The 27,664-nt window shown below is 45.4% G+C and overlaps 1 protein-coding gene across 1 annotated transcript in view; it reads right to left on the reverse strand.

Annotated features, from left to right (window-relative positions):
• LOC311233352 (uncharacterized protein) overlaps nucleotides 1-11,960 on the reverse strand; it is a gene marked incomplete at its 3' end in the record, with an annotated part of 75,828 nt that extends 63,868 nt beyond the window's left edge. The window contains exon 1 of the mRNA XM_084320327.1: nucleotides 11,864-11,960. The remainder of the gene's footprint in view (nucleotides 1-11,863) is intronic.
• Between the last annotated feature and the right edge of the window lie 15,704 nt (nucleotides 11,961-27,664).

The raw sequence follows: 27,664 nt of genomic DNA on the forward strand, positions 1-27,664 counted from the left end.
AAACTTTGACGATTTATGGAATGACCGTTGTTATGTGTCCAAAGCCTGAAATAAAAAATAACTGACCTGAACTGAACTGAAACTCAAAATGTGAAACAGTCTGTATATTGTCTGGCCTGTCAGCCGTCATTGACAAAATGGAATATGCAGAAGGACAATCGAGAAGGAGCAACTTGGTTCTTGAGGGCATCGGTGAGGAGCCTGGGGAGACCTGGGAGCAAACCGAGGAAAAGGTGAAGGATGTTCTTGTGGACAAGCTCAAGCTTCAACAAGGCATTGAGATTGAGCGAGCTCACTGGGAAGCCAGCCGCTCACAACACCAGACCCAGACCCATAGTGGTGAAGTTCTTGAGGTTCAAGGACAGATCAGCGGTTTTGGAGAGACAAAAATCTAAGAGGGACGAACATCTACATTAATGAATATTACACTGACAGTCAGAATGAAAAGGAAAGAGCTACTCCCTAAATTGAGGGAAGCCCGGGAGAGGGGTGAGATTGCCTTTCTGAGGCATGACAAGCTCAGAAAACTGCAATGTATAGAGCCATAACATATTGGAATAGGATCCCATTACATATCATACGGACGGAAAACAAGGACAGTTTCAAAAATAAACTTAAAGGGGACCTGCATTGCTATTCCTAGCACTATTTGGGCAACTTTACACAATTCCTGTGAGTCTATTGAAGACATCTGTAAGGTTTTAAAAAAAAAAAATGCATTGTTGTATATTTCTTATCAAGTACTCAAAAGCCTCATTTCACAGCATCAGTATTTCAGGCTGTGATGGCCTGGCTCCGCCCATAAGCACTTTGAGTGGCAGTCATCCACAGTCTGATTGATTGATTGATTGAAAACTTTATTAACAGATTGCAGAATGGGTACAATACAGTACAGCTCAATACACACAATTGTTAAGGGGATGCAGACCAGAGAAAGACTTTCATCTTGTTTACATCAGGGTCCCCCATTTTCAATTCATCAGGACATATATGACATACATGACATACAGATAGACAGTACTGCTACATCTATACATTTATGACATACCAGATTTGCAAATACAGTACTGTTTGTGATACAGAAGGAGTCAAGAAAAGGGAGTATATACATTTGACGTAGAAACTGTACATTGGAGGAGGTTGGGTGGGGGGGGTTGGGTGCATTGGGATATTGACAACCATACTGGGTAATTTACATTGGAGGTGGTTGGGGGGGGGGAGACACACTGTATAAACAAGCAAAACTGTACATTGAGGGGGGGGGGGGGGGGGAGGAGACACTGTACAAACAAACAAAATTGTACATTGGACTATTGACAAAACCATACTAGGTAAATGATGGAGGGGGTTGGGTTAGGATATTTACAGGGGCCAGTTTTGAATTGCAGTCTCCCGTAGGTGTCCCTTGAGAGGTTTTGAAAGTGGGTAGTGATCCACATTCCTTTACAGCTTTGGGTAGGGCGTTCCACATTGATGTGGCATAATTGCGAAACGTGTTTAGTCCCTTATTTGAGCCAAATCTGGGTTTAACATGATTTACCAGTCTGCGACTGGTAGACAGAGAGAGATAGACCGAGGCCAGTGTTTCCGTTAGCCGGTAATTACCGGTATTTGACTGGCAAAATCTGTTGAAGTCCGACATATTTAATCTCTCCGGTCTTAATGTCCGGTGAAAATAATTCCCTGAGTCTAAGCACAATTTGATTATTTGAATTGTATTAAAATAGGCTAAAATTAAATAGCCTATGCGATGAACGAAACAATCATTACATTTGTTTCATCGTTGCTTCTAATAATGACAACGACGTTGTCAGCGAGAGCTTAGTGATGGGTGTGCGAATTTCTGTGAAGCTGCAGAGCCGGAGCAGCAGCAGCACAGTGCAGTACTCCAGCAGTACTCCAATTCAGCCATTGGCAATTCAATGTTGGGTGGGGGGCGCTGCTGTGCGGTCCCCAGAAAAGAGCCAATAACAGCTGAATCTGCTGCTCTGCATCGACATACTCTCACAAATAAGTCATTGGGAGGTGGAGAGAGAGAGTCGTCACGCAAACCCACGATAATGTTGCAGTCTCTCTCTGCCAAATTTCTCAGTTCTTCGCTTGATATAATTAATACAAATGTCCAATATAACGGAATTCGTTAGCTCATAAAAATGTGATTATAACTGGAGTCTAGCTCTGCTAGCACACATAGCCTACTGTGTACAGACGGTGGGGGTCATTTATAATTCAATGGCCGGCGTTAAATGATTCATGTAGTATGGGTGATATATTGATCAGAGCAGTTTGTATCAAAAATGGTAAAGAAAAACGCTGAAACTCACCCCAGTCTCCTCGTAGCGTTGGGTGATGAGAGTGGAGCAAAAAGATCGCTATTATGGGATGTTGATCGATGCGATCCATTTCCGGGTTGTATATTACTAATACACGTCCAAATCATGTTGATTATTGAGTTATGGCAAAGATCAATATCCACGGTGTCTGTATTGAGCCCCGGGACGATAAGCGAGTGGCCGGACGAAAATAGGGGACGGACCAAGCACTTCCGGCCACTTCCGGTTTGGCAACTCGTCGATCGGCCACCAGGTGGCAGTATTGAAGCGTTGCAGAGTTGAGCGGAGTCCTACAGCACCAGCCAAGACTCCGTGGGTGACATATGAATACCATGACGAAAATATGAAATATTGATCTCATAGACGCCTTACGGCGTCATTGGTAGACAACACATGGCGGAGAATGACGTGGTAACACGTCACTGGCGGAGAATGGGTTAAGTTGCAGGCAAGAAAGACAAGTCTGTCCACTGTCTCTGGTTTTAAAACTGCCCTGTTGCAGGTCAAAAATAAATAAAAAAATATCGATATCGATTAAAATATATCACGATATTTATCGTTATCGTTATATCGCCCAGCCCTACATACCAGTATCGGAAATGCCGCCGATACTGCCTAAAATGCTGGTATCGGCGAGTACCCTCTAATTCTGCGCTCCGATACCATATGACGTAATTCATCAACAACACTGCGGTCTGCTGAGTGAGCAATGAGCATTATAAAACAAACGTGTTTTTAACCGACGGTGAATTAAAGTGTCAATACCATTTTTTATTTTAACAGCAGATACTTTCTTAAATGCCACATCGTCCCGACAAGGCGCTGTTGACAGGGAACTCTGATGGGTTCGCTTGGTGGTGTTATTAGCATTGAACAGCTAACCGAAAGCTAGAGTTAACTAACGTTAAAGTTTTAGCTTTAACGTTACCTTGGCTAAAGTTGGTGCTATTCATAATCCAGCAATAATGGCTGCAGACCTGCAAGCAAAGTACAGCAAGTTGGCAAAGGAGTATTCCAACGTAAATCACATTTTCACCACTAACGTTAGTCTTTCCATCTACCGGTAGCTCATGCTAGCTAACCTAGCTCACGTTAACGTCATCACTGATCGACCACCTCGCGTACACAATTAATGACATGTTGTGGACAGCCATATCGGTGACAATGTTTAGCTTTTAGTGCCAAATGATAAGAGTCTGAGGCGGAGTCTCAAAAGAGAATGTTGAATATTTATTGTGCAAAAATCCCAACAGAGCCTCTGCTACTTAAACGGAGGCTTGTGGAAGCAAGTGCAGCAACGAATAATGTCCGTATGGAACTAATGTGCCAACAACCTTTCCGTGGGTGAACTCATTGAGATAGTTTTCAATTACTGATACTAATACTAATCTATACAATCACCTGTTGTTGAATAAATACCATTACTTTATAGTTATTACTAAAAAACAGTATATATAAAACAGTAGCTGTATAATTATTTTTTTTTAAGTTTTATAATTTATATAATATATATACATTTTTTAATGTATGCACTGGTATCGGATCAGTATCGGTATCGGCCGATACCCAAAGTTTACGTATCGGAATCGGATCGGGAAGGAAAAAATGGTATCGGAACATCTCTAGTTGTGGGCGGGCATTGGCTCCAACCACAGAGCCAATCGGATCACTATCCTCTTCCCCAGCGCCACGTGACGTCACCATGCGAGTCAAATCAGAATGACCCGATTAAAATGGACCAGGAAATGAATGACGGCAATCCGCCAATATGGTATTTAGAGACACAAACACATTGATACTAGGGCTGGGCGATATGACGATATTATATAAATATCGGGTACAGTTCATTAACGATACACTTTTTAAACGTATCGTGGATATCGTGATGTTTTGCCCAAGAGGATTGTGTCGCGTCAATCTGGTCCACACGTTGACACTTTTGAACAGCGCCGCCCCACACACACACTACTGCATCAAAGTTACTACTTATGATAACAAAGGCATTCGTTTTGTGGCATTAACGTTATATAGTTACGCTTTCAATAACATCAGCGTATTTACATAGCAACGATCGAGGTCGACCTAGATATAGCAAGCATTAGTCGTTCATATCTCAGCCCGTGCTGACTCAGTTGTGCCCATTCTGCGGTCTGTTAATAAAGTTTTCAATCAGACAGATGTATGAAAAGGCTTTTATTATAACATTCGTTGCAGTAAAATCATTATGCCTCCAGTCGTTTAGTCATTCTGCGGAGCTAAAATCTAAACGTCGGCCGCGACCGCTGCCATTGTTGTTGTCAATGAGCTCTCCAATGGCGGAAGTAAAAAATGAATACGCACTTGCCGATTGGTGCTAAGAACAGCAGGGCGGGTGCAATCGGTGTGACGTAATTGGCAGACGCGACTGTCAATCAAAATTATTCTGTTTGCCGTCTGAATGAATGAAAACGTTATTAACAGATTTCAGCATGGGTGTACAATACAGTACAGCTCAATACAACAACAGTCAACAGTGGACTGGAGGATGCAGACCAGAGAAAGACTTTCGTCTTGTTTACATCAGGGTCCCCCATTTTCAATTCATCATATTTCATATCTAAATCATATAATATCTCATTGCTAAATATATGCAATATATAATCTAATAATCTAAATCTAATATATAATATAAAAATGCTAAATGCATGGGTATTTTATTTTGTCTTTAATGTTAGCTTGCAAACTCAAATACTGTCTTGGTAAGCCTCATAATGAATTGTTTGGGGAAAAAAAGAAAAACATCGTGATGCGTATCGTGTATCGCCGAAAGGTCAGAAAATATCGTCATATCATATTTAGGCCATATCGCCCAGCCATACTTGATACTAACTCCTATTACTATAATACAATGCTAGACACTGAAAAAATACATTTATAATGCATGTCACCTTTAAAGGAGCCATAATCCGGAAGGAAATCAATATATGTCATGCATTTCCGATACTGGTATCGGTATCGGAACAACTCTACCCACAACCTAGGCAGCCCACACAGCGATAGCAGAGCGAGTGGAAATCACTTCCTCCAACAGCGAGGCAGGTACTCCGACACCGCGACTGCACTCTGCGAGGGAGAGGGAGAGAGAGATACAGAGACAGAGACAGAGAGAGAGGAGAGATCGCTCCGAGAGCCCGCGTTTGCGTGTGCTTGTTTACACAGTGCATGCCATGTTATCCAAATTTCTTCTGTGTACTTTGTTTTTGTTTTAAAGGTATGGTGAAATTGATCACCCATGACCTTCTTTTGTTTTATTTTTTATTGATTATGTATGTGATATATGACTATATGATTTATACTGAATGTTTCATATTTGTATGTGTATATCTGTGCAGACCCCAGGAAGAATAGTCAACACATTGGTGATGACGAATGGGGATCCTAATTAGGGCTGGGCGATATGACCAAAAACGTTATCGCGATAAAATTATAAAATTATTTTCATATAACTCGATATCGATAATTATCGTCGATATAATGTCTGTCAAGTTTAATTAACTTTTTATGCCCGGCGCCGATGGACGGGCTATTAATAGACTTGTTTTTCTGCTGTGAATGTCTCGAGTTGATGTCGTCATCAGTCCGCGCACGTTAGCAGTTAGCCAGAGCGAGCAGTACTGTGTATCCCATGACAATGTACTAGTAAATATCCCTAAAATACTCTGTTCCGCCACAATACATTGCAACGACGTCCACCGTATACCACACACTACTATAACCGTGGCATCAGAATTCACGCCACACACATACTCGGCACGTAAATATATAAAAACAGCGCCGTGCAAGCTAGTTATCCTAGCCAGCTTCGTTTACAAGCGATGTATTCCATGACAATGTACTAGTAAATATCCCTAAAATACTCTGTTCCGCCACAATACATTGCAACGACGTCCACCGTATACCACACACTACTATAACCGTGGCATCAGAATTCACGCCACACACATACTCGGCACGTAAATATATTAAATAGCGCCGTGCAAGCTAAGTATCCTAGCAGCCTTGAGTCCTGAGCTGTGGTGCGTAAGGACGTCATCACGTAACGTTGGTTGTTGTTAGTGAGTGTGCTGAGCCGAGGCTGAACGGAGCCAAACTTGGAAAATCGATATATCGAAACTTTGCGACCACGTTTCATGTTTATTTCGAGGAAATAATTTATCGCGATATTTATCGTTATCGTTTTATCGCCCAGCCCTAATCCTAATAAACATAAACTTGGCAATAACACCTTTCTGATTCTGATGGTTGCTGGCTTGGTAGTGGTGGCTTGTTGCTTGAGGCACAGCAACTAACTGTGAGACTGGTGCTGGAGGGGCCTCAGTCTGTACCAACTAACTGAGAGACTGGTGCTGGAGGGGCCTCAGTCTGTACCAACTAACTGAGAGACTGGTGCTGGAGGGGCCTCAGTCTGTAACTAACTGAGAGACTGGTGCTGGAGGGGCCTCAGTCTGTACCAACTAACTGTGAGACTGGTGCTGGAGGGGCCTCAGTCTGTACCAACTAACTGAGACTGGTCCTGGAGGAGCCTCAGTCTGTAACCAACTGAGAGACTGGTGCTGGAGGGGCCTCAGTATGTACCAACTAACTGAGAGACTGGTGCTGGAGGGGCCTCAGTCTGTAACTAACTGAGACTGGTGCTGGAGGGGCCTCAGTCTGTACCAACTAACTGAGAGACTGGTGCTGGAGGGGCCTCAGTCTGTACCAACTAACTGAGAGACTGGTGCTGGAGGGGCCTCAGTCTGTAGTACCAACTAACTGAGAGACTGGTGCTGGAGGGGCCTCAGTCTATAACTAACTGAGAGACTGGTGCTGGAGGGGCCTCAGTGGCTCAGTCTGTAACTAACTGAGAGACTGGTGCTGGAGGGGCCTCAGTCTGTACCAACTAACTGAGAGACTGGTGCTGGAGGCAGGGTTAGAAATTAAAAAAAAAATTCAAACGCTTTTTTTGCCCCCCTTAATTGATTTTCGGGGGCTTTTTTTATTTCGGGGGCACAACATTTTTATAATGAAAATTAACAAAGATTATAAAACATTGTTGACACTTTTTTTTTTACAGTCTTCGTCCCTATGTTTGATAACGTAATGTTAATGTCTCCATATATAGGGCTCTACGCTAACCTTTTTCCCAAGGAGCACATGTGCTCCTAAATAAAATGTTAATAAATAAAATCTAAATACAAATTTAGGAGCACACAAAGAAATTTAGGAGCACAGAGCACAGTGACAATTGTTCAAGTAACACACACAATGTGTGACATGGCTTGGTTTCATGTTTTGAGGTACCTTCAATTATCTGTAAATAATACATACATACTCTATCTAAATAGATTAAATATGATTGTCCCTGAGGGCAAGTTGTGTTGTTGTCTTGATATATCTACAAATAGCAGACGAATAGCCGGTTGCCTCTGGATCAATGAATGTCTAATATTGAATAATATTATTAGCTATTTTATTTTTAACATCCCTAATTCCAACAGTCAAGAGGCTTGTTTCAAATTGATACATGAAAAACCCCACACACGCAACAACATCCACCTCAAACACAACAAAAGAACAGAGCATCTCATGAACTTATGTCATGGACTCTATGGACTGTCAGCTGAACTCGCACCAATGCATAGGGAAATAGTCAGACATCCCAGAATTATTTCATAATACAAGTTTTGAATGGACGTTTGGATTAAAATCATCCCGAAGACAGCACTGGAATGTTTGCGAGTATAGGCTCTGACCAGATCTATCAATGAAATACGTTGCGCGCTCAGCGCTGTGGAATGAAGGAAATGCGCATCGGGATCGGATTTGGATGTTATTCTTTGAAGTTGTGTTACAAATGGAACGGTCTTTCCCGAACACAAGTTACTTAACGTTACACAGGTCGCGCTATGCAGATGCTTAGCTTGCTAACGTTAAGATAGCAGTGTAACTTAATGTTACACTATGCATGCTTGATGAAAGCAGAGCGCTCCGTCTGCGTTCGCACCTCTCAAGTACCTGTAACACGCAGCAGGCCCCGCCTCCCTCCCTCCTTGCAATAAACATTCCACCCAAAAACTGAATTTCACTCCAGTTTCTGAACTATTAACAGCGGAGCTGTTTTGTAATCTTCACTCGTCTCGCACACTGCAAGTAAATGATTTTTCCGGTTCGCACACACACATATTAGGGGCAAATACGAGGGAAATGCTCGCACTGTAGAGCATATAATTATATATATAATTAGTAAACTGTCTGGGGCTTTTCTTGCCCCCCTTAACTGATTTTCGAGGGCATTTGGTCAATTTTCGAGGGCATTTTTGCCCCAAGCCCCCGTTAATTTCGAACCCTGACTGGAGGGGCCTCAGTCTATAACTAACTGAGAGACTGGTGCTGGAGGGGCCTCATTCTGTAACTAACTGAGAGACTGGTGCTGGAGGGGCCTCAGTCTGTACTAAGGCTGTCCCCGAAGCCTGTTTTTGGGATTCGAACTTCGTCAGGGTTTTACAAACGAACGTTCGAACCTTCGTTTTTAATAAAAATTAAAAAAATATATATATATAAAAAGTTTAATTATTTTTTTTTTTTGATCCTCAAACTAAATCCTCAATTTGAATAAAGTGATTCATCTGATTAAATGAGTCTCATTTTTATTAAATCAACTTTCTTTAATGAAAATAACGTTTTTTTTAATACTATAATATTAGTGTAGCCTAATCTTTATCTGCAACTGTGAAGAAAAACCACATTGGTTCAAACAGAATGAATAGACACATAAAAGAAACATAAAAAAAAAAATATATATATATATATATATATATATATATATATTTATTAAAAATTAAAAATTAAAATTTTGATTTAGAATTCGAATGTTAACATAACGAACGAACGAACGAACGAACGTTCGGGCTCAGCCTTAGTCTGTACCAACTAACTGAGAGACTGGTGCTGGAGGGGCCTCAGTCTGTAACTAACTGAGAGACTGGTGCTGGAGGGGCCTCAGTCTGTATTGTTTGCTCTTTTTTTGTTTACCCAGTAGCTGCTGCTAGCTGGAGTCTTGTGAGCCTGGTCTGTAGGTGAAGGTCGTAAGTCCTGCCTGTCTTGTGATCCTGTTACCTCCTCCCTCCTCTTCATCTCTTTCTATCTCTCTGGACACTTTGTAGTAATCTATGTGTACTTTGCATCACTTCATAACGGTTGTCTGTGTAGAGAGAGAGAGAAATATGTTATTGTGAAAGAATTAATTAGACATTTTGAATAAATAATATGCTGTTGCATAATGTCCATTTTGTTATTTATTAACTAAGAATGAGTTTTGATAATGGTTGATTTATACATGGGGTTGAGCTGAACTTTATGGTGTTGTATTGTTAGTCGTACTGTCACTTTAGGTGGTGGGCGTGTTCACTGGGGTTTGGCTGCAATAGTAGTATTCATATGGGATTTCATTCTCCTTTTAACTGGTGTTGACATTTTACGGAGAGAGGGGGTGAGTTCAGGAGGCCTCATTACTTTTACCAAACGGTTTGTGCGTTTTGCTAATCTGATTGGCCACTGACGTTTCTGGTCCGTTGACATGTGCGCCCAATCGTGTGACGGCAACCTGCGCTCTTTCGAAGTTGGTTAGAGTTTGTCTTAGAGCATGGCGATAGAAACGCCAGCCCTGATTCCAAACTCTAACCTTATCCAACTGCAAAAGAGTTGCCGAAGCTTAACCAGTGATAAACTAGGCGTTAGGTCGTTTGCAGGCTGTTCGATGCGGAAATGGGCTAAGACACTGCTCGCACATGTCACATGACCAGAAACGTGCATGACCAATCAGAGCGCAAAACGGGAATGCGGAAACACGAACCGTTTGGTAAAAGCATAAACGTGTTCAGGAGAGAGGGGGTGAGCTCAGGAGAGAGGGGGTGAGCTCAGGAGAGAGGGGGTGAGTTCAGGAGGGGTGAGGTCAGGAGAGAGGGGGTGAGTTCAGGAGAGAGGGGTGAGGTCAGGAGAGAGGGGGTGAGTTCAGGAGAGAGGGGGTGAGTTCAGGAGAGAGGGGGTGAGCTCAGGAGAGAGGGGTGAGCTCAGGAGAGAGGGGTGAGCTCAGGAGAGAGGGGGTGAGTTCAGGAGAGAGGGGTGAGCTGAGAGAGGGGGTGAGTTCAGGAGAGAGGGGGTGAGCTCAGGAGAGAGGGGTGAGCTCAGGAGAGAGGGGGTGAGTTCAGGAGAGAGGGGGTGAGTTCAGGAGAGAGGGGTGAGCTCAGGAGAGAGGGGTGAGCTCAGGAGAGAGGGGGTGAGCTCAGGAGAGAGGGGGTGAGTTCAGGAGAGAGGGGGTGAGTTCAGGAGAGAGGGGTGAGCTCAGGAGAGAGGGGGTGAGCTCAGGAGAGAGGGGGTGAGTCCAGGAGAGAGGGGGTGAGTTCAGGAGGGGGTGAGTTCAGGAGAGAGGGGTGAGCTCAGGAGAGAGGGGGTGAGTTCAGGAGAGGGGGGGTGAGTTCAGGAGAGGGGGGGTGAGCTCAGGAGAGAGGGGTGAGCTCAGGAGAGAGGGGTGAGCTCAGGAGAGAGGGGGTGAGCTCAGGAGAGAGGGGTGAGCTCAGGAGAGAGTTCAGGAGAGAGGGGTGAGCTCAGGAGAGGAGGGGTGAGTTCAGGAGAAGGGGGGTGAGTTCAGGAGAGGGGGAGTGAGTTCAGGAGAGAGGGGTGAGCTCAGGAGAGAGGGGTGAGTTCAGGAGAGGGGGTGAGCTCAGGAGAGAGGGGTGAGTTCAGGAGAGGGGGTGAGCTCAGGAGAGAGGGGGTGAGCTCAGGAGAGAGGGGTGAGCTCAGGAGAGGGGGTGCGTCTATACTTTTTCCAGTTCCGCGTTCGCGTTCTGCGATCTGATTGGCCACTGACGTTTCTGGTCATGTGACATGTGCGCCAATCGTGTGACGCCTGTTTCTGCACCTATTTCCGCTTCGAACAGCCTGCAAACTACCACTATCTATCACTGGTTAAGCTTAGTCGACTCTTTCGAAGTTGGTTAAGGTTAGAGTTTGGAATCAGGGCTGGTGTTCTATCGCCCTGCTCTAAGACAAACTCTAACCTTAACCAACTTCGAAAGAGTGCCTAAGCTTAAGTGAAAGAATGTAGTTTAAAAGCATATTCTGGACGTGGAACTGAATTATTATACGATGCGCGTCACATCTATCTTGTTCTGCTCGTGGAGCCGGACTAGTTCTACTCCTCAGCAGACCCTTGTTGCTACGACTCTGTTTTGTTGTGTTTTTCCAGACAAAGAGATTCGGGTTAATCTTTAACTGAAACTAGTGGTGTATTTATGTTCAGCCTGTTAGGTAATAAAGACAGAAACAGTGCAGCAGCATTAGGTACAATGATGGCGTCTGCAGCACACAAGGCCCAGCCTGGTTATGAAACCACTGCAAGCGGCTGGTAATATGCAGAATAAAACATTACATTGTGCAATGTCGTAATCTCAAATGGGAGCCTATTGATCAAGAGGGTGACATTAAAGTTCAAAGGACCTTCTGATTTAACAAACCTGCTTTGTGTTTCTTCATCTCAGTTTCAGCATCAAAACATTCAGTAGTTTCACGGTGAAGAATCTGGCGATCAGTCTCTCCTCTAGTTCATCCTCCTCCACGGTGCTCCACCTTAGTCCGTTCAAATACTTCAAATATATCTTCTGCAGCTGCAGTTAGTCCATTCATTACACGATCTCTGCATTATAGTTCTAGATATTATCAGAGAATTATATTAGCATTAGCTTATTAGCCATAGTTCTAGATATTATCAGAGAATTAGATTAGCATTAGCTTATTAGCCATAGACAACGAGGTGAAGCTACAGTACACGGAGAGCGCGTGCTGACGTCATTTCCGCTGGGCGGGGACTGCCTCAAAGCTCGAGTAGGGTCGAGCTGCAGACTCGGAGCCTCGAGGTCCAGATTGGTACTTCCGACCATAGATATATATAGATATCTATGCTTCCGACCGCCACAGGACTTCCGACCGCCACAGGACTAATGCGGAAGTATCTCGAAGTACGTCTGACGTATCTCTTCATAAAATAATATAAAATCAGCAGCATGGGGAGGGCCGGGGGGAGGGGAGGTACAGGTAGTAGAAGACATAGAGGTACAGGTCACATAATTATAGTACAGTGGAGAAGTAAAAATGGAATAAAAAGGCAGTGTAAACAATATACAATATTATTAACTCTAATAATAACACGCCTCGCGGGCTCATTATAATACGAGTCACATAATTATAGTACAGTGGAGAAGTAAAAATGGAATAAAAAGGCAGTGTAAACAATATACAATATTATTAACTCTAATAATAACACGCCTCGCGGGCTCATTATAATACGAGAGCCGTGGGTCTGCATTGTATAGAGCGGATCCCCCGGCCGTATTCAAGCGCTGGAGCGCTTTGCGATGGATCAAACTGTATTAATATAGTAGTAATAATAGTAGTTGGCTAGTTGCGCGCTTCTGGCCACCTCCCGCAGTGCGCGCATACACACATACTGTCTGTAGCTATACAGTACGTGCAAAATTAATTGTCAATAGCCTCATCCAGTGGCGGACTGGCCATCGGGACGTTCGGGACGAATCCCGATGGGCCGGGACCAAAGTGGGCTGGGCCAAAAAAAAAAAAAAAAAATTTTTTTTTTTTTTTTTTTTTTTTTTTTTTTTTTTACTTTTTTTTTTTGGGCCAGTGTGTGGGCCAGTGTGTGGGCCACTAATGTGGGCCGATGTGTGGGCCAGTGTGTGGGCCAGTGTGTGAGTCGGTGTGTGGGCCACTAATGTGGGCCAGTGTGTGGGCCGGTGTGTGGGCCAGTGTGTGAGTCGGTGTGTGGGCCACTAATGTGGGCCAGTGTGTGGGCCAGTGTGTGGGCCGGTGTGTGGGCCAGTATGTGGGCCAGTGTGTGGGCCGGTGTGTGGGCCAGTATGTGGGCCAGTCTGTGGGCCGGTGTGTGGGCCAGTGTGTGAGTCGGTGTGTGGGCCACTAATGTGGGCCAGTGTGTGGGCCGGTGTGTGGGCCAGTATGTGGGCCGGTGTGTGGGCCAGTATGTGGGCCAGTGTGTGGGCCGGTGTGTGGGCCAGTGTGTGGGCCACTAATGTGGGCCGGTGTGTGGGCCGGTGTAGTGTGTGGGCCAGTGTATGGGCCATATGTGGGCCGGTGTGTGGGCCATTATGTGGGCCGGTGTGTGGGCCAGTGTGTGGGCCGGCAATAAAACAATAAACAAGTTGCATAAACTAAATCAGATTAAAAATGATCACAGTTCTGGTTTGCCTTAAGATGCAGTTTAAGATGGGTCTTGAACATGGAGTATGTAGGGCACTCTCTAATCACAACTGGCAGGCTATTCCAGTAGTTACCACTTTTAACAGAGAACACAGTTTTTGCAATGGTAGTATACCGAAAAGGCACCTTACAGTCCCCTCTACTGATGGCCCTGGTGGTAATGCCAGTGTCTGCTTTCTGTTGGATGAACTCATTCAATGGGGGAGGGGCAAGTCCATGCAGAACCTTGTACATGAAGCAAGTATATTTGAAAACTTGGAAATTCTCGAAACTTAGCATGTTATGTTTTTCTAAAACATTACATTTACATTTACATTTACATTTAGTCATTTAGCTGACGCTTTTATCCAAAGCGACTTACAAGTTCTGTACGACAAGCCATCAGGAAGTGATGAAATGTAATTTGTTTCCTATCAAATACTTTTATGGCTAAGTAATTATATTGGTGTAAGAGTAGTGACATATAAAAGAGACCAGTTGATAAAACAGTAGGCCTACTCGATGTGTGATAAAATCATTGAATGCAGAAACATCCTTGCAGCATTAACTGGCAGGCAGGGCCTGATCTGCCTGAAGTTTTCGATGTTAAACTTGACTGTTTGTCACTTTCTTCACATGACTTTTTGAAGGTCAATGTAGAGTCCAATGTGACCCCAAGATACTTGAATTAATGTACAATGTCCAGCTCTGCCTCTCCCAGAAACACATTAGAGTGAGTGACCTCTACTGGTGACTTTGTGAACATCATACACACTGTTTTCTTGGTGTTAAGTGAAAGACATGCTTTTGTTAGCCAGTCTTGAATGAGACATGAGACATCAGTGAATGAGATTCACGTTTCCTCCCAACCGCGAGTAGGCCTAGAAGCGCAGAAATGGAGAATGCAAAAAAAGAAAGGGTGGAGCTGAAAAAGCTAGAATTAAAAAACAAAAATTTGCTAGTAAAAGACGCAGAACAATGTTCTAAAATTACAGACATGTTTACCCGCTGCTGCTGCTAATGATGATGAAGTTCAAGTGGAAGGAACCAACAGTAACATGACAGGTGCATGCAGTAGCCTAGTGCATATTCTACTGTTGGTGTCTGCCGGTTCATGAGGGCTAGCTAGCCTATACTAGCTCTTGCAGTGATTTCAGTCATTCTATTACAAGACAATGTGCTTTCCGTATTCCTGATTCCTTACAGCACGTGGACTTAAAAAGGTTGTGACTCGTGACGTTTTTTCTCTGACTAAAAGTTTAGTTAGCAATGTTAGGACTAGTGCCCACCACAGCATCAGAAGCTAAAGTGCTAACCTAGAGAGCCAATCAGAACCTAGGACGGGCTGCAAATTAATCGGCTACTAATATTATAATAGTAAATACTAAAATAAAATACTAATATGTTCCCTTCCAAATTTTCATGTTGATATAATATTGGTAATCTAATTGATTGAATTGATTAGTTGCCATTTTACATGCTTAAATAAGATGTACCTTAGAATTCCCAACTGTTAGCCATGTTCTCGATCTGTATATGATTAGTCTCATCTACATGTTTGTAAATAACCACAGCTAACTAGCTTAAGCTAACAACTAGGTCAACTACTACCCCGTAGTTAAACATATGTGATTGCATATAACAGCTAACTGCTACAGCTAAGTTGGTAGTTAGCCTATTCCATTAATGTTGAATGTATTTATGAAGGTTGTTGATGGTGGTTGGCGCTGATTAGCAGACATGATTCCGTCAGTCTGCCACAGGGCAGCTGTGTTTGCTGATGCTGCTCACAACCACCAGTAGCGTATGACTGTGTGAGTGTGAATGCTTGATGGTTTCTGTGAAGCGCTTTGTGGAACAATGCTGATATACAGTTAAGAATGAGTAATTCGCTTTTGGTTTTTAAGAAAAATTTGTAAAGCTATTTTTGAAAACTACAGGGGTGAATAATACTGTTTTCTTTTGCTATTTTCTTTTAGAATACTGTTTTGGAGTCTTAATTTTTTAAATGTTTTTTTTTTTATCCACTTTTTCTCCCATTTTCTACATTTTCTCCCATCCCAATTTCGTATCATCCAATTCAACCCTCCCCTGTCACGAACGCTGTTTCTTGCCTCCCACAAGCCGGCTGCAATGTCATACATAGCACAAGTCCCCTCCGGTACTTGAGGTAACAGCAGTCGCATCTTTTCACCTGCGCAGCTCGATCTCTCAGTGGCGAGGAGTAACGCGTGGGAGGCTCACGCTGCCCCCGACACTTCCTGATTCTACTGCGCAGGCACACCAACCGACCTGTAGGAGTCGCTGTCCACAACGCCCAATCCCCACCCATCAGTTTCCCACCCCCTAATACGGCCAATGTGTATTAGTATGAACGACCAGCTAAACTGAAAGCAATGTGGAGCGCTGGGCTCGAACAGGCGAGCCCAGCGTCTCCAGTATTTGTGGCGAGCGCCTTGCCCACTACGCCACGTAGCCGCCATTTTTTTTTTTTTTTTGTTAAGAATATAGGACAGGCATATATAAGCATTATGCTTCAGTCTGTACCTTTTCAGTCACTGTAAAATCAAATATTGTTAAATGATGGGGTATATTGTATTGTGTGAGATGATGACTGAATAGTGTGTGTGCACTGTGCATGAGTGCACATCTAGGGGCGGTGTGTAGATTTGGTCTCCCTGATGTTGACTCCTTAGCCACAGCCTTGGGTTGTTTAATACTGGACAAGTGTTTCATAACGCCCGTTGTGTGGGCCGGTTTCGGGCCGGTGCGTGGGCCGGTGTGTGGGCTGGTGCGTCTGAATGTCCCGGGCTGAATTTGTGTCCCAGTCCGCCACTGGCCTCATCTCATCTGGCTCTGCAAGAGTCTGAATATCATATAATAGCCTGCTGATGATCTCTCTCTCAAATCCATTCTGAGAACGGAATGCAGTGCCCGCGACGAGGGTCTTGATTGATTGATTCATTGATTGATTGATGATTGATTGATTGATTGAAAATTGTATTAACAGATCATGCTGGACCTACAAAAGGCCTTTGACACTGTCAATCACGTCCATTCTTGATTGAACATTTTATTAACAGATTGCAGAATGGGTACAGTACAGTACAGCTCAATACACACAATTGTTAAGGGATGCAGACCAGAGAAAGACTTTCGTCTTGTTTACATCAGGGTCCCCCATTTTCAATTCATCAGGACATATATGACATACCAGATTTGCAAATACAGTATTGTTTGTGATACAAAAAGAGTCCAGAAAAGAGAGTATATACATTTGACGTAGAAAGGTTGGGTAGGTGGGGGGGGGGACTGTACATTGGAGGTGGTTGGGGGGGGGGGGGGGGGGGGGGGGGGGGGGGGGGGGGGGACACTGTACAACTGTACAAGCAAAACTGTACATTGGAATATTGACAACCATACTTGGTCATTTACTGTACATTGGGGGGGTTGGGTTACAACACAGGAGCAGAGTATAAACAACAGTACAGTACTGTTTCTCATTCCTGTACTGTTGTTTATACTCTGCTCCTGTGTTGTAACCCAACCCCTCCAATGTACAGTAAATGACCAAGTATGGTTTTGTCAATATTCCAATGTACAGTTTTGCTTGTACAGTTGTACAGTGTCCCCCACCCCTCCTACCCCCCCCCCCCCCCCCCCCCAAGGCGAAAGTCTTTCTCTGGTCTGCACTCCTTAACAATTGTGTGTATTGAGCTGTACTGTACTGTAACCCATTCTGCAATCTGTTAATAAAATGTTCAATCAAGAATGGAGTGATTGACAGTGTCAAAGGCCTTTTGTAGGTCCAGCATGATCTGTTAATACAATTTTCAATCAATCAATCAATCAATCAATCAATCAATCAATCAATCAATCAAGACCCTCGTCGCGGGCACTGCATTCCGTTCTCAGAATGGATTTGACTCGAGAGAGAGAGAGAGAGAGAGAGAGAGAGAGAGAGAGAGAGAGAGAGAGAGAGAGAGAGAGAGAGAGAGAGAGAGAGAGATCATCAGCAGGCTATTATGATATTCAGACTCTAGATCTATTTGCAGAGCCAGATGAGATGAGGCTCTTGACAATTAATTTTGCACGTACTGTATAGCTACAGACAGTATGTGTGTATGCGCGCACTGCGGGAGGTGGCCAGAAGCGCGCAACTAGCCAACTACTATTATTACTACTATATTAATACAGTTTGATCCATCGCAAAGCGCTCCAGCGCTTGAATACGGCCGGGGGATCCGCTCTATACAATGCAGACCCACGGCTCTCGTATTATAATGAGCCCGCGAGGCGTGTTATTATTAGAGTTAATAATATTGTATATTGTTTACACTGCCTTTTTATTCCATTTTTACTACGTGACTCGTATTATAATGAGCCCGCGAGGCGTGTTATTATTAGAGTTAATAATATTGTATATTGTTTACACTGCCTTTTTATTCCATTTTTACTTCTCCACTGTACTATAATTATGTGACCTGTACCTCTATGTCTTCTACTACCTGTACCTCCCCTCCCCATGCTGCTGATTTTATATTATTTTATGAAGAGAAACGTCAGACGTAATTCGAGATACGTCAGACCAGAGCCCTTTATTAAAGGGCTCTGCGTCAGACGTACTTCGAGATACTTCCGCATTAGTCCTGTGGCGGTCGGAAGTCCTGTGGCGGTCGGAAGTACCAATCTGGACCTCGAGGCTCCGAGTCTGCAGCTGGACCCTATTGCAAAGCTCTATAGACCACCGTAACACTTCCGGGATTCTGAAACCAGGGAGGAGATTGCGGGGGGTGCATATGAATGAATGTGGACGAGAGCCGTGATGTAAGTGGTTGCCGATACGGCTGTGGGGGTGCTAGAGACATGATCGAATAGACGTTTATGCGCCTCGCTCTCCTGAACACGGCGTGACCCATAACTAATCGATCAGAACTAAATCGGCAGAGAAAAAGCCCATTTTAATTAAAGCACCTATTCCGCTTGGACATGCGCAGAGTGCCCATGGAGTCTGGACGACGCGAGATGACGCTCGAATGAATGTGGACTGTTCCATCAGAGGGGGGAGCTTCGATGGTCATGTAAGTGGCTACAGACCGCTGCACTTAAATATAAACATTAGTCTACCTGGAGACTCAATGAGGTAATTGTAGATGTCGCCATAAGACACGTCTGGCCATTTAGTGGTGTTACCTTTTTCTGTGTTAACTCGAACCTTAGTAAGAGTACAGGAGAGTGTTATCTTCACTCTAGGGCCGAAGTGGTCATGTACAGTCACGTAATTATTAACGTACTGTCCGGACTCCGGGGTAATTCCCTCTTGATGTGTGGTGGTGACAATAAACCACTGGAAACCGCTATCTTCAGGACTGTGCATTTATTTCCATTGTATTCTTCATATCATGCTGTTGACTAACGTTACATATCTCACAACAAGCTACCTGCTTCTGTTGTTCTTCCTGTGTACACACTGTCTCATCACATATTCGCTCCTTGCGTAGCTGACCTGTATGCGTGGGTGCCTCCCTCTTAAAGGAACAGACCATAATCTTATAACACTACCCCCACTCTGGATGGCAATTAACAATTAAATATAATAACATTCCAGCACCCCTATGACTACACACAAAATATCCTAAACAGATTACATAGACTTTTTTTCTTTTTGAACACCCCTTGAGTCTCTGGAGTCCTTTAGGGTCACAATGCCCAAGAACATCTCCCCTTGACGGAGTAACAGTCCATAAGAAACAGTCCATAGGAAACAGTCCATTATAATCCTTAAGATAGTTGTTTCCCTTGAGAACAGGGTGAAATTGTGGAAGGTAGTGCAGTGTTAGGAATTTAAACAGTCCACCTCCTTTCAGTGCTTCTGAGGTTCCAACACACTCTGAAAAAGAAGCATGAAACACACCTACAACGCAACGAATACAGCCCCAATATAACCACAGCTCTAACTCAATATTAAAGGCAACCTCCCAGTATCCTCTCTAGCTTCTAACTGAGTAAAACACCTGCTTCACCTGTTCACCCCAAAATAATTGTATGGTCTCACTTTTCTCACCGTAAACAAGATCACCACCAAAGTAAACTTACTCATGATGCCACAGTGCCTCAAGTGTTTTTCTTTAACCAAAACAATACAAAGTCTTTCAAACAACAAACTCCTTTCAACTATTTTTTCTTTAAACAGGAGTAATATAACCCTTTTTTTTTTTTAGTAAGTCACCCACTCTCCATATTTATCTGGAGGTCTCCTGGTCCTGCTAGACCTGCCCCTGGATGTTTGGCACTGAGTGGAGTCCATAACCGTTGCTTTTTGAGTACGTTGCACTGCACTACCCCCACTAGCATGAACCTCCTCTGTACTCGAGGAGACTTGGGCTGTGTGTGGCGAAGAGGGGAAAGCAACAGGGCTCAAGGGAATGTCTGTAGATGACTCTGCTTCCTGTCCACTATCACTCCCCGCCGCCGTATCCGGAAACAGATTAGCCAGGAACAGATCAGAGTCGATGAGGCTGGTATCTGGAATGGGTGGTAGAACCTCAGCAGGGTTCCAGACTTGTGCTTGTTCGATGACCCAGACATTATCCAACAGGGTACGGGAGTGGTATGGTTTGAGTTTGTCATGGTGCACTACTTTGACTTTTGCCTTAGGCCCCTTTTTGATGCGGTACACCAAGTCGTCCAGTTGGCCTAGGACAAAGTATGGCCCCTCGTATGATGGCAAGAATTTCCTCACCTTATCTCTTACTCTCTTGGTGCCTTTTACTAGGTGCCAGACAGCATCACCTGTGTGGTACAGAGTGCGGCAAACGTTCTTGTCATATTGCTTTTTGGCCCGTTCCACAGACTGACCTAGGGCATCTCTGGCGATCTGGTGAGCAAGCTCCAGCCTTTCACGGAGCTGAGTGACATACTGTGGAGGAGTCTGGGCACTTTCATGGCCGGGTGGCAGACCAGCCACCAGGTCAATTGGCTCAGTCACTTCCCGCCCAAACAACATCATGTTGGGGGTAAACCCAGTGGAGCTGTGCTTTGTTGCCCTATAGGCCATTACAGCATAGGGAATCATGATATCCCAATCCCAGTGGCAGCGTTCAGCTGTTGTGGCTAAGATATTTTGCAGAGTGGCATTGAAACGTTCAACCTGCCCATCAGACTGTGGCCTGAAAGAAGTGGTGCGCGTCTTCTCTATTCCAAGTAGTTCACACATTTTCTGAAACACTTGTGATTCAAAATTGGTGCCCTTGTCACTGTGCAAAGTCTGAGGTGCTCCAAAACGACATACCCATTCAGAGGTGAATACTTCAGCGACAGTTACAGCCTGCTCATCTGGTAGGGGATAGGCTTCCACCCATTTGCTGAAGTAGTCTTGAACTACTAACACATAGCGACTATGACGATCAGTCTCGTTGAGGGGGCCCATTATATCCAGAGCCACTCGCTCCATAGGTGCTCCAACGCGGACAGTGCCCATGGGGGCCTGGGGTGTCTTAGAGGGCCTGGCTCTGGCAGCACAGCTAGCGCATGTGCGGCACCACAGCGTGACATCTTCTCTCATACGATACCAGTAGTATCTTGTCTGCAGACGGGTGAGAGTCCGATCCACTCCAAAGTGACCCCCCACAGGACCATCATGCATTTGTTTCAGGACATCTGACTGGTACATACGAGGTAGTATTATCTGAGGGTAGAATATGGTTTCCTCTGCACAATAGAAGCGTCGCACCAGAATACCTTCTTTGAAATACAGTCTTTTCCACTGACTCCAATATGTTTTGGTGGCCGGGCTATGAGGTGAGATCTCCGCCCATGAGGGACGTTCTGTTCCCTGTTCCAGCGCTTTCCTGATGGGAGTGATATCAGGGTCAGCTATCTGAGCCTCCCTCAGCTGCTCAACGGTCCAACCGTGGAATAATTGCGCCTCTGTAGTCTCTGTGAGAAGAATCCTTTCTTCAGTTTGTGAATTTCCATCAGACCTTAAGTCCTCCACACATGTGCTTCCCATTCCAGGGGATGGGGAGTCCACTACCCCCACTAAGCTCAACTCTATGGGATGAGCTTCAGTAGTTCCTGCTGTCACACTACCGCCCAGGTCACACTGCACAGCCTGATGTCTTGACTTTTCCATGTTCAACAACGGGTCTGGCACTTTGCAAGGGCAGAACTGACGACAAGGCCTTCTAGACAGAACATCGGCATTGCAGTGCTGCCGTCCTGGGCGATGGATCACCTTGAAGTTGTATTCACCAAGCTTCTCAAGCCATCTGGCTAACTGTCCCTCAGGCTCCTTCATCCGTATTAGCCAGCGGAGGCTACTATGATCCGTGCGGACGGTGAAAGATCTTCCCAGCAGGTACTGGCGGAAGTGTGATGTGAATTCCACCACGGCTAGCAACTCCCTCCGTGTGGTACAGTAGTTTTGTTCAGTCTGGGAGAGTCTTCTACTGCCATATGCCAGCACACGCTCCTCACCGTCCTGCATCTGAGAAAGGACAGCTCCGATTCCAGTGTCACAAGCATCTGTGTCTAGAATGAGGTCCCCGGTATCAAGGGGGTAGCCAAGGACAGGTGCAGTGGTAAGTAGTTGTTTTAGTTTATCAAATGCCTCCTGGCATTCCTGTGTCCAGTGGAAACGGGCATACTTTTTGGTCAGGGCATGTAGAGGTTGAGCGACAGCAGCAAAGTCTTTTACAAAACGTCTGTAGTATGACGCGAGGCCTACAAACTGGCGGACCTCACTGACGTCGGATGGTGTAGGCCACTCTCTGACTTTCTGGACTTTCTGTGAGTCGGTAGCGACCCCCTGCTCGGAGACGATGTGCCCGAGGTAGGCTACTTGCCGTTGGAACAGGCAACACTTTGCTGGTTTCAATTTCAACTTGGCTTGGCGCAGTCGGTCAAACACCTGGGATAGCCGCTGCAGCATTTCTGGTACATCTTTTCCCAGTGTAATGATGTCATCTAAGTATACTAAGCAGGTCTCCCATTGCATGCCAGCAAGGACGCGGTCCATTAGACGTTGAAACGTTGCTGGGGCGTTACATAGCCCAAACGGCATGACATTCCACTCAAAGAGCCCCTTCCTGCTGCAGAATGCTGAGGCCTTGCGTGCTCTGGGGGTTAGTTCCACCTGCCAATAGCCAGATGCAAGGTCCAGAGTGCTGAACCATTTGGCGCTGGATAAGGTGTCCAGAGTATCTTGAATACGAGGTAATGGGTACGCATCTTTAATGGTACAGTCATTCAAAGCCCTGTAGTCCACACAGAGACGATAAGTATCGTCCTTTTTGCGTACCATGACAATGGGCGCGGCCCAACTGCTGTGGCTGTTACGGGCGAGTCCAGTCTCGAGGCTCTGCTGTATCTGCTGGTCAGCATTCAGTTGTTTTTCCTGGGCCATGCGGCGGGGGTGTTGTTTCACTGGGACACCTGGCAGGGTTTGAATGTCATGTTGCACTAGGTTAGTACGGCCTAGGTCAGTGGGTCCTGTAGAGAAGATGTCGCCGTAGTCTTGCAGGAGCTTCGCTAGACTGCACTTTTCCCCGGTAGTTAGCTCAATGGAACTCTGGGCGTACAGAGTGGTGAGATGTTCTGGCACGGTGGGGAAGGCACGGTCGGACTGTTGGGATTCAGTGATGATGGTAGGGGGCTCCATTATCTCAACAGACTGGAGAAACCCTGCTACAGCTCCTTTCTTGATGGTAACATCAGTGGTTCCTGGGTTAAATACTCTGATTGGTATACTCTTACTGGGCTGGGCTCCTACTAAGACCCGGGCCACCAGCAATCGGTGCTTCTCAACAAAGCCTTTTGTAGGGCATAGCATCACCTCTCCTTTCACAGGGGTCCGGAAATGAGCATTTCCCGGTATAATGTACTCACGTCCTGGTGCTAGAACTGTGGTGCGAGCTACTCTTACTGCATGTGCTCTCGGCCTGTTGTCCGGATGGAAGTATTGTATTTGTTCACCGAACAACACAATCTTTCGGTTGCCAAAGTCCAGATGTGCTCTTGACTGCTCTAAGAATGGATGGCCCAGGATGGCCTCAGCACTGCCTGGCAGGTCGGCAAGTATGAAATCTACACCCACAGTCTGGCTGCCAATCTGAACAGGTAAGTGAACTTCACCCAAAGCAGGGACATTCCCAGGACCAATGCCATGCAGGGACTGTACAGTTGATGGCTGGATAGGTGGTCTGACCTCCGGGTGGATAGAATTATAGTATCGCAAAGGCAGCACATTTCTCCCTGCCCCAGAGTCTAAGATGGCACAAATCTCCATGTCATACATCAGCAGGTGGATACACATTTCTGGGCTCTCACCTTTACCACTGGACCCTCTGCGTGCATTTTGGTTTTTGGAGACATTCAAAACTGTGTCCGCCTGCAGCTTAGTTGGGTTTGTTAGAGAGTGGCAATTACGCCACATGTGTCCAATACCCGAGCAGTTGTGACAGCGGATGCTATCCCAATTTGTATCTTTTTGTCTCCTTTGTTTGTATTGCGCGGGGTGGTTCTGGTTCTGCTTTGTGGGTGCTGGTGCTGCACCATTATTTCCCTCAGCTTCATCAGAGTGGGCATAATCGCGCACCATAGCCATTCTGGTTCTCCGCTCAGCTACATTCCGTGCTCCAGTCTGCATGAGCTGTGCAACGCTGGTAGCTGCTCTCCTGGTAGTTTCATAACGACGAGCAATGTCGTAAGCTTGGGCTAATGTGCGAGGTCGGTCTTCTAGGAGCTTCTGAATAATGTTGGCGTCCCCCATAGCATTAGTGAACACCTCAACACTGATTGCATCCTGCTCCTTTTCAGAACGGTCAGCGTATGCAATAGACACTTTCTCATATATGTCGTCCCTCAAGATGTGTAGTGCCTCACCTGGCAGGCGGATTCGTTGCCTTAACTCGATGGCAACAGCCACTGCATACTCTGATGATGGGCCATAAGCAACCTCCACCTCCTCAACAATGTCTCTGTAGTCCCAGCGTGCTGACCTTGGGTTGCGGTGGACCACTGCTCCTGCTGCACCTATGAGACAGAACCTCAACTGGACAGCCATAGTGTTCTCTGACCAGCGATTAGCCTCAGCACAGCTCTCAAAGCGCTGCAAGAAGTCCTTCCATGGTGTGGTGCCATCATACTGACCCGGTCGTAGTGTAGGAATCCTCTCTCGCTGAACACTGTCGTCCTCGCTGTCTGAAGACAGGTTGTACTGCACACGCCGGGGCAGCCGGCCACTTGGATGGAAGCCTGCTCGCCTGCGATGGGACTGATCATAGCCATAAGTCACAGCTTCATTACCTCCATGGACCGGTGTACTCTGCCTGTGGTGTACAGCGCCCTCTGGCTGCACCTGACGGGAACACACACCCGGTGTCACAGGGGTGGAAAGCAGGGTTGCAGGTTCAATATGTGGGGAATAGACTGTCACATTGTTCATAGGTGTGCAGCGTGTGCTCTCCATAAAGGCTGCTGGTTTAGCAGCAATGCAGGGGTTAATGTTATGGGTAGCTGCATCTCCTATGGTCATTGAATGCATTTGTCCATACAACATATTCATATGGGGAGGCTCAGCTCCATAATGACTTTGCTGCATTTCAATGCCACTGTCTCTCATACTTTGATCATTCATATGAGCAAAGGGGTTTGTGCTTGACAACGACAGATGAGCATGTGGGTAATTGTCACTGGCCATTATCAATGGCTTATTATGTGCAGTAAATGGGTTTGACATTGCACCAGTAGGGGGCAGCTGATCCTCTGTTATGAACGGGTTGAGGCTTTGTCCATGCTGGTACTTCATTTCACGTCTCAGGTTAGCGACATCAGACTGAGAGTACATGGTTGTAGTTGTGGGGGTTAACATGAATGGGTTAGAGTAGTTGATCACTTGCTCTTCATAGTTGGTCATTTCCCCGTCAACGTTACTTCCATGGGCCGTCATCATCTCAACTCAGTTCATTGACTGACGAAATTGCCTTGTGCGTCCTTTAGCATGAGCTAACTATACGTGTCCATAGTTTACATTACAACTCATTGATGAAATCAGGATTTTTCATATCCCGGACGAGCCCCCAATGTTACCTTTTTCTGTGTTAACTCGAACCTTAGTAAGAGTACAGGAGAGTGTTATCTTCACTCTAGGGCCGAAGTGGTCATGTACAGTCACGTAATTATTAACGTACTGTCCGGACTCCGGGGTAATTCCCTCTTGATGTGTGGTGGTGACAATAAACCACTGGAAACCGCTATCTTCAGGACTGTGCATTTATTTCCATTGTATTCTTCATATCATGCTGTTGACTAACGTTACATATCTCACAACAAGCTACCTGCTTCTGTTGTTCTTCCTGTGTACACACTGTCTCATCACATATTCGCTCCTTGCGTAGCTGACCTGTATGCGTGGGTGCCTCCCTCTTAAAGGAACAGACCATAATCTTATAACAGTGGGATCATTTTTTCATTATCCTGTTCGGCTGAAAGGACATTGGCCACCGAAGCTCCCCCCTCTGATAGAACGGTCGACATTCATTCGAGCGTCATCTCGCGTCGTCCAGACTCCATGGGCACTCTGCGCATGTCCAAGCGGAATAGGTGCTTTAAAATGGGCTTTTTCTCTGCCGATTTAGTTCTGATCGATTAGTTATGGGTCACGCCGTGTTCAGGAGAGCGAGGCGCATAAACGTCTATTCGATCATGTCTCTAGCACCCCCACAGCCGTATCGGCAACCACTTCCATCACGGCTCTCGTCCACATCCATTCATTTGACCCCCCCCCCCCGCAATCTCCTCCTTGATTTCAATGTAACGCGGAAGTGTAGTGGTCCAACTCTTGCCAGTAGAGGGCGCTCGAATGAATGAATGAATGAATGAAAACTTTATTTAACAGATTGCAGAATGGGTACAATACAGTACGGCTCAATACATACAATTGTTAAGGGGATGCAGACCTGAGAAAGACGTTTGTCTTGTTTCCATCAGGGTCCCCCATTTTCAATTCATATAGACATTTATGACATACATAACATACATGACATTTATGGCATAGGGACATATAGGTATTTAGTACTGATACATTTGTGACATAGGCGGTATTCAAATATACAGTACTGTTACCCCTAGATCCTGACAGAGTATATACATATGATGGGGAGGGGACTGTACATTAGGAGGGGGTGGGTGGGTGGGAGGGGAATATACATACGGCGGGGAGGGAATATATACATGCGGTGGGGAGGAGACTGTCTATTAGGAGGTGGTGGGGGTTTTGGGCATTTACGGTGGCCAGTTTCGAATTGCAGCCTCCCGTAGGTGCTCTTTAAGGGCGGTTTTGAATGTGGGCAGGGATTCACATTCCTTTACAGCTTTGGGTAGGGCGTTCCACATTGTTGTGGCATAATTGCGAAACGTGTTTAGTCCCTTGTTTGAGCCGAATCTGGGTTTAACATGATTTGTTGAGCTTCCTCTGGTGTAGTGGTTGTGGTATTCACTGACCTTTGGGAAGTATTTTGACATGTACATGGGCACCCCGGTCGTATAGTGTATCTTGTAGACCAGGCCCATTGCAAGTTGCTGTACTCTGTCGTCTACTCTAAGCCATCCTAGGTTGGCAAAGTGGGCAGGGGTGAGGTGGGTTCTGGGGTTCAGGTCAAGTAGTAGTCTGACCAGTTTGTTTTGTGATGTTTGTAATTTTGTTTTAAGCGCCTTTGAGGTGCTTTGGTACCATGAGGTGCACGCATAGTCATAGTACCCTTGAATGAGTGCTCCTGCCAGAGTCCTCAGGGTATTCTTGTTTACCAGAGAGGAGATCCGGTACAAGAATCTAGTTCGTTGGTTGACTTTTTTTATTACATTGGATGCCATTTTGTCACAGGAAAGATTTGCCTCTAGGATGGAACCCAGGTAGGTAATTTCGTCTTTCCTTGTGACAATATTGTCACCCACTGTAACTGAGAAGCCGTCGGTCTTGCTGAGTTTGTTATTTGAACCGAAGAGAATGGACTCTGTTTTGCCCATGTGTAATGATAGTTTGTTATCAGCGA

Source organism: Notolepis coatsorum, assembly GCF_963971535.1.
Source record: "Notolepis coatsorum genome assembly, chromosome: 8".
Lineage (NCBI taxonomy): Eukaryota > Metazoa > Chordata > Actinopteri > Aulopiformes > Paralepididae > Notolepis > Notolepis coatsorum.